An 8,905-nucleotide genomic window follows, 5' to 3' on the forward strand; every position below is an offset into this window, starting at 1 on the left:
ATCTCAGACTAGACAAAAGCGCCATAAATACATATTGGAGAAATGTTGCTGGGAAAACTGGAAATCCATATGTAACAATATGAAATTACACATCAATTTCTCACTCAGCACAAAACTCATAGTGGATGAAGACCTAGGCATCAGACCAGAGAACCTGTACCTACTAGAAGAAAAACTATGCCCGAATCTATATTATGTCAGCTTAGGAAGTGAGTTCTTTAACAAGACTCCTAAAGGGCAAAAGTAAAATCAAGAACCAATAAATGGCATGATATCAACTAAAAAGCTTCTTCATAGCAAAGGATTTCAAGAACATGAAGAGAGAGTCTACAAAATTAAGAAATCTTTACCACATGCACTTCAGATAAAGCATTAATTTACAGGTTATATAAAGAACTCAAAAAACTTAACACCAAAAATAATAATAACAACAACAATCATCATCATCATCATCATCATCATCATCATCATCATCTAATCAATATATGGGCTAAGGAACTGAAGAGGAACATCACAGAAGAAGAAATACAATCAGTCAACAAATATATGAAAAAATGTTCAATATCTCTAGCAAATAGACAAATTCAAATCACAACTATTGTAAGATTTTATCTCATTCCAGTCAGAATGACAATTATCAAGAACACATAAATAATGAGTGTTGCCACAATATGGTGGAAAAGGGGCACTCATACATTGCTTGTGGGACTGAAAATTGGTGCAACCTCTACTGGAATGGAATTACCATTGGGTCCAGCTATGTCACTCCTTGATTTATACCCAAAGGACTTAAAACCAGAATACTACATTGATGTAGCCACATCAATGTTTATAGCAGCTCAATTCACAAGAGCTAAACTATGGAAACAACCTATTGCCCTTCAACAAATAAATGAATAAAGAAAATATGGTCACATACACTGTGGAATATTACTCAGTCATAAAGAAGAATGAAATTATGGCATTTGCCTGTATATGTATGGAACTGCAGACTATCATGCTGAGTGAAATAAGCCAATCACCAAAAACCCAAAGGCTGAATATTCTCTCTGATATGCATAGGTAATACACAGTAACACACAATAAGGGGCAGGGGTTTAGAAACGCTTTGGGTTAGACAAATGAGAATGAATGGAAGGGATGGAAGATGACAATAGGAAAGACAGTGGAATGAGTCAGACCTTACTTTCTTATGTTCATATATGAATACATGACCAATATAACTCCACATTATGTACAACCACAAGAATGAGAATTTATACTCCATGTATGTATAGAATGTCAAAATATGTTCTGTGGCCATGTATAACTAAAAAGAACAAATAAAAATTTACAAAAAAAGAAATGTCAAGAAGCAGCAATAATATATTAAAATCTTGAAATATTTTGAAGACCTTTAACAATATTAAATATTTTCAACTTTATTATGTCAAATATACATGCTATTTTATTAATAACAATGATCAGACCATCAGATATTAGATTATTATAACAAAACAAGAAAAGTTTACTAAAAGGAATAAACAAACTTGATGAAGCCAAGAGGAAAAAAAAAAAAAAAAAAACTAAATAAAACAAAGGGAGCAAACTGAACAAAGGAGAAAATAGTTCAAATTTAGAAATAGTGGTGGCATACTTCATGGTTATATTTGGATCTTTTCAATGGATGTTAAGTTAGATTAGAATTTTTTTTCTTTCTTAAAAAATATTTCCATGGACATTAGCCTCACATTAAGACTGATCTGGGACTGGGGTTGTAGCTCAGTGGTTGAGCACTGGCCTTGCACACATGAGGCCCTGGGTTCGATCCCCAGTACCTCATAAAAATAAATAAATAAAAATAAAGATATTGTGTGCATCTACGTCTAAAAACAATTTGTTTAAAAAGACTGATCTGAAAAAAATATAATTAAATTTATCCTGAATATCTCTGTTAAGCAAGCTTGTTTGGAAAGTAAGAATAAAATAGACTCAAATAATTTAGTACTTAACACAGATAACAAAAAATTAGCATGGTGTTCATTCCTCATTCACTTTGTCCTCTATTTTATAGGATGACACCAAAATGAAAGAGCAACATATAAAAAGTCTAAGTCTTATTTCTGATATTGTACTGCAGTTAAACAATTTTATAGCCCATACCATTATCACAATGTGTAGATGAAGGTGGAAAATCTTGGAATCAGGATGGTAAGTAAAATACTCCCTTATAATATTTTTCCTCAAGACAGAGGAAGGGTGAGAAATAGCTCTGTGGTAGCTCCCTGCATGACTCACTATCTTCCTATGTTTGGGGGAAATAACAGAGCATTAGGGCTTGTTTGTTTGGCTTATTGATATGTGTAATGACTTTCAGATGCCAGGAAAGAGTTGATCACCTACAAGGTAGTGAAAACAATTGCCTTGTACATGCAAATAAAATTCTCAGTAAAGGAAAAGTGTATCATCCTATACACCACATTATTTCTTCAAAAATATTTACACATATTAGCCAATGCATGACAAGATAAACTAAAACATGAAGAATGACAGCAAGTCAAGCATAATGGCATACAGCAATTCAAGAGGTTGAATAAGAAGTTGTAATCACAGCAATTCAAGAGGTTGATTAAGAAGGCTTGCAAGCTCAAGGCCAGCCTCAGCAACTTAGTGAGAACCTATTTAAAATTTAAAATATCAAATCAGATGAAAAATAATGGGGATATAATTGAGTGCTAAAATAGTCCCTGTGTTGAATTCCCAGAACCACCCCTTAAAAAATAGGTCAATATAAATGGAAATAAACATATAAATGAATAACCAAACAGGTCTAAAGTACTCCAGATAATAGAATTAATAAAGAATAAGACAATTATAATTATGATAATGGAATAAAAGCTAAATTTCAAGTTTTCTGCAAGAGCTTAGAAACTTTAAATTTTGTCCTTGCAGTTGAAGAAAGAACAATTGGGAAATTCCACTCCATGACACATAGTAATAAGAAAATCAAGAAATTAATGAATATTTTAAGAGATTAAATATGGGTAAAAGGAATGTTATTGTGAATTGGAAGATATGACAGAACAAACTACCCATATTGAAGCAGACAGAATCAAAACAATGGATAAAAGCAAGATGGAAAGGAATAGGGAGAGAGAGAATATATACAGTGAGGTATAATATATTTTTAATTTAAATTTCTTGATGTGTTCCTTTCTTTATCTGATTATGTTGTTGTTGTAACTGCTGTTTGTAACTACATTTTCTACTACCCACTCTGTATTTCCCTTTGCCTTCAGCAAGCACCTTGGTTAGTTATGGTTCTTTACTAAGTAATATAATACAAAACCCTTTATTCCTGAAGGGGCAACCCTTTCATAGTCATGTCTTGGCTTCAGTGTTTTAGTTTGTTATTTACCTTAATCACAAAGCATTGTAATATTAAGACATATCTGAAAGTATATACTTTATTCCAGATATAGTCTCCTTTATCTCTATTCTGTAGTAGAAGTGTAATATTCTCTTGATAGTCAAGAACAATCATATAGTAATCACTTCAATTCCCATCTTTGCCTGTTTAATCAGAGAGATGAGAATCCAAAAGAGAACAGCAACATTATTTTTAAATTAAAATTTTTGTTGATGTATACAAATTATATATAATAGAGGGATTCATTGTGACATAAATGTATATAACATAATATGGTAAATTTCGTTCCTAGTACCTCTCCTTGCACTCCCTTCTCTCTCCCTCTGAACACTTTTATTTACAGTACTAGTCTCCCTTCTATTTTCATGAAATATCTTCTCACTCCTCTCTCTCTCTCTCTCTCTCTCTCTCTCTCTCTCTCTCTCTCTCTTTCTCTCTCGATTCTACATAAGAGAGAAAAAATACTACCCTACACTTTCTGAGTCTGGCTTGTTTCATTCAACGTGATATTCTAGGGAATTTAATTTCCCTGAAAATATCAGCACAATTTTCTTATTTTCTGATTCAAGAAAATCTCCTCATGTACAAATATCACTTTGTGTGTGTGTGTGTGTGTGTGTGTGTGTGTGGTACTGGAAATTGGACCAAGGATTGTGGTACCATTGAGGCCATGGAGGATTCCGCCAATATTCCAAAGGAAGACTGGGAGACCAGGTAATGTGTTGCTGGATCAGAATCCCTGCAGGAAGGTGGCACATGAAGTTTTGAGAGTGAAGCCAAAGTTGCATTGTGCATACCAGGAGTTAAGAGATATCAAAGCTACAGGCTGTGAATACAGAGAGACTGAGATAGAATCCAGTATAGGCTGCACGCTGCAGTTTGGCCAATTGAAGTACATGAAAAATTGAGACCAAATAAGGTACAGTGTCCAAGATTAGCACCATTAAAAAAGGAGGAGGTTCGCATAATTGCTTTGGCTATTCTAGGTCTTTTGTTCATTTTAGATTCCCCCCTCCCCTAGATATGTGAAGAATACCATTGGTATTTTGATGGGGATTGTATTGAATATGTATATTGCCTTAAGTAACATGCCCATTTTAATTACATTAATTTTAAATATTCATGAACATTGGAGGCCATTCCATCTTTTAATGTACTCTTTCATTTTTTTTTCAGTTTTCTGAAAAATGGGATTGCAAGTGTGTGCTACCATGCCTAGCCTAGCTAACATTTAAAATATAATTTTTGAATTAATATTTATCCAAGGTATTGGGCTTCAGCTTTCCTTCATTGGTGTGTCTTCATATACTTTTTCTATGAAGATGACAATGGCTTCATAGAATGAGTGTTTCTTCATTTTCTATTTCATAGAATAACATGAGAAATGTTGGCATTCATTCTTTTTGAAGGTCTAGAATAATTCTGCTGTGAATTCTGATCCTGGGCTTTTCTTTGTTGGAAAACATTTCATCATTGATTCAATCTCATTGCTTATTATTAGTTTGTTTAGGTATTTTATATCTTCTTGGTTACATTTCTATAGGTTTTATGTATCTAGAAATCCATCCATTTTGTCTTTTTGTTCCCCTAACTTAATGAAATGCAAGTTTTTGAAATAACCCCTAATGATTCTCTGGATTTCAGTGAAGTCTATTGTGCTATCTTCACTTTGTTCTCCACCTTCATTACCTTTTCTCTCTTTCTTTTGATGTTTATCTTCAAGAAACAACTCTTATTCACCAGTCTTTTACATTGCATTTTTATTCTCTATCTCATTAATTTTGGCTCTGATCTTTATATTTCTTTCCATCTATTACATTTAAAATTTTTTAACACTTGAACTGTATCATTAGGTTATTTATTTGAATTTTTATGATTTTTTTTTTTGCTGTGTAGTCACTCATAGCTGTACCCTTCCCCTAATATCACTTTACTGTGCCCCCAGAATTTAGTATGACACATTTCTATTTTTTTTTATTCTAAAAATTTTTAAATTTATTTTCTGGTTTCTTTGGTGACCCACTCATCATTCAAATGTGTGTTGGTCATCTCTATGTGTTTACATAGTTTCTATTGCTGTTGATTTTTTTATGTTTTTGTTTTTTAAAATAGTTTTTATTTTTCAAAGATAATATGTGCATTACAGGAAAGAGAAAAACACAAGTATAGAACAAAGACATCCAGTTATAAGCAGTTTAATTCACATATCTATCTGGGTCATGTGTATCCATACATAACACCTCATTTTTATGTGATTGAGATCATAGTGTGTATTATTTTTTCCATGCATCATAAATATTCACAAATTCAAAATCTCAAAGTTACATGAATATTTTTGATAACCAAGAATGCACTACACCAACTCAGTTTGTTAGAAAAAAATTGCAATCTTTTCTGTGGACAAAAATTTCACTGAAGACAAAATGGCAAAAGGATTCTATATAGACTAATTGCTAGACTTACAAATAAAATAATGCATTCCCTTAATGCTCAATTGAAAATGAGACAAAGCAACATAATACATCAAATGTGTTCTAAGAGCGTTCATTATCAGTTCTATACAACATTAGCAAGAATGCATGTTTCCAATGAAAAAAAATAGTAGTCCTATACTATAGCCAGAAGATGCACACACATCCACATTAGTGGCTCACAACAAAATGTAAATACTTGAGCACTTGTTCCCATTCTGCTTATTTTCTTCTGCCCTTCTACTGCAAGCCTAATGAGCACACTGCCCATAGATAAAACAATTTCATGTCCAAATGTATTTTTTCTCTCAAATATAACAAAAAGGTGATTATAAGCTAGTAAATTCACTAGCTTTTCTTCTTGTGACACACTGCCACATCAGAACATCTACAAAGGTTAGATGTTGTGAAATAAAGTATGAACTTTGTGCCCAATAAACACAAGTATTTTGCCAAAGAGTTATAATTTAAAATTGTCTACCATATTTGGAGATACAACCTATGAGCCCTTCCCCTCACCCTTTCCCTTTTCCCTCTTCATCATTCCAGTGACTAAGTTCAGGACTACTCCAAGCTTCAAGAGGCAGATTAACAAAGGTCCTTCCCAGAAGACAGTTCTTCCTAAAATCTGACAATTGATATTTATATAGGATTTATTTTCCTACTTCTAACAAACTTTGGGCATTAGGACTTATTCTTTAATACCCAACAGTATTAACTAAAATGCACATGTTACAATGGCTAGGCAATCTGAGCTAGTCTAAGGGGTGCAGTATACTTTTGTTTGTTTATTTTCTTTCCCCCTACCCATGATCCAGTAAACCTTCAACATACTCTCCAAGATGTCAAGTTTAAAAATTCCATTCGCCTAAATAGCAACCATTCCTATGTAGTAACAACAACAACAAATAAAAAAAAAACAACAAAAATACTTAAAGAGCATTATTTTAGCCTTCTATTCTTAACATACATTGTATGCTTTTAAACATCTAGAAAGACTAGATGTTTCCAACAAAGACTTAAGTTTCCAACTATACATAAAGTAGCATTGAAGAAACCACACACACTTTTAACAATGACTAGATTCTGAAGAATAAACAAGTGCCTTTTTGTTTTTAAAGCCTAGAATTTGAAAGTATCTTCCAAACAGGAATATTCTCACATGGAATCCTCTCCTTCTCATCTCTTGTCAAGCTAGGGGTCGGATATATTATGCATCTGTAATGCCTGAAAATGGCTTAAACTATTGTACTTTGTAAGTTGTTTTAAGAACAGTCTTTCTGGGGTTGGGGATATAGCTTAGTTGGTAGAGTGTTTGTCTTGCATGCACAAAGTATTGGGTTCAATCTTTAGCACCACAAAAAACAAACAAACAAACAAAAACCCCAAAATAGTCTTTCCTATGAATTTTAACACAAAGTGTACTCACTGTGTTAGTTTACTATCTCTACTTTTATTGTATGTACACTGGCAACCACTTTAACATCTAGAAAGACTAGACGTAAATTAGGATTTGTTTGTCCTTTACACATACTGTTTATACAGCACAGTAAAACAAAACTCACAAACAAAGGAGATAATGGTCAATCTTGCTTCACAGAAAACACAGTGGTATAAAATCCTTTGCATTTTCTTTTCCTCAGTTCCTCCTTGAACCAGCACAGATATAATGTGTACTGCTCAGAGAAGTGTTTTGATCATTCCATTTCCCAAAGTCAGTATTTTGTTATGAATTTTAACAAAAATATATCTAAAAATGTTTTATTTACTACCTCTACTTTTAACATACTTGTGCATTTCTAAACATCGAGAAAGAGTACATGTTTTGAATAAGGACATAAGTTTGTCCACTATGTGCAAAGTAGTATGTAATAAACTATACACATGAAACAATGGTTATATATGAAAGCATCTTCTAAATAGGATCATTGTGGCCTGGTATTATTTGTTTCTTCCATTTTCTTATTTCCTGTAATATGTGATATAGACACATGTGTCACTGAGACATATTACAATTTCACTTCCAAAAGTCCTTTTCAAAAGAGTGCGTTTCTATGAATTTTAACACATGTACAAAATGTGTTAGTTTACACATTCATTTGTAACCTCTTTAACATCTATAGATTAAATCTATAGATTACATATTATAAAATCAGAACACCTTTGTCTAGCATGTGTGTGTGCGTGTGTGTGTGTGTGTGTAGTGTATGTTCTAACTCTATCACATCCTGCGTGGGTGGTGGGAATTGGGTTCCCCTAGGTGAAATGGGCTGGCTGAGCAATGAAAGCTGCGAGAAATAAAACAGTGAAAAAAAATACAGAACACAGAAAGTAATTTCAAAAGTGGGGGCAGGATAGCCAAACTGATCAGATGGATTAAGCTTCCAAACAAAATGGAGCCCACACCTGCTTTATTTATATTAGGAACCATCAAAAAGATTCTATAGAATGTTCTTCTCCAGAAAAGGTTAATGGTGGGCTGTTCAGGTTATGCCCATCTCCAGAGATATTATGAGGAAACTTCCTAGTACAGCAGAGAGAAAGGTCACATACATTGGGCAATCTATTACAGTGGGAGAACCATGGGAAGTTCCCAACATCAAGCCACTCTCTCCCTGATTTCAGGCCAAGAGAAGATTCTCATGTATTTCAAAGTTGCCTTCCAGCACCAAAAGTCATTTACAGAGAACAAATGTTGCTATTAATTCAACACAAAATCTGCTAATTTTATTAACTACTTGGAAATGAATTGGCAATCTCTTTATCATCTAGAGACTAGATGTTGCACAATTGGGACTCATTTGCCCACAATGTACACACACACCAAAACAAAATGCACAAAATATTCAGAAAAATCATGTCTGAAAATGTTCAAGTATGAACACAGTAACATTTTACCTTTTGCAATTGCTTCCCTCCCACCTCCTCCACAGAGCTGAACAAGTATAGAGAGTACTATTAATGAACCCAGCCTAATTCCCTCTCAAGATTGGGAGCCATCTTGTCACAAAGTAATGAAAAGGTT

Source organism: Urocitellus parryii, chromosome X, assembly GCF_045843805.1.
Source record: "Urocitellus parryii isolate mUroPar1 chromosome X, mUroPar1.hap1, whole genome shotgun sequence".
Classification (NCBI taxonomy): domain Eukaryota; kingdom Metazoa; phylum Chordata; class Mammalia; order Rodentia; family Sciuridae; genus Urocitellus; species Urocitellus parryii.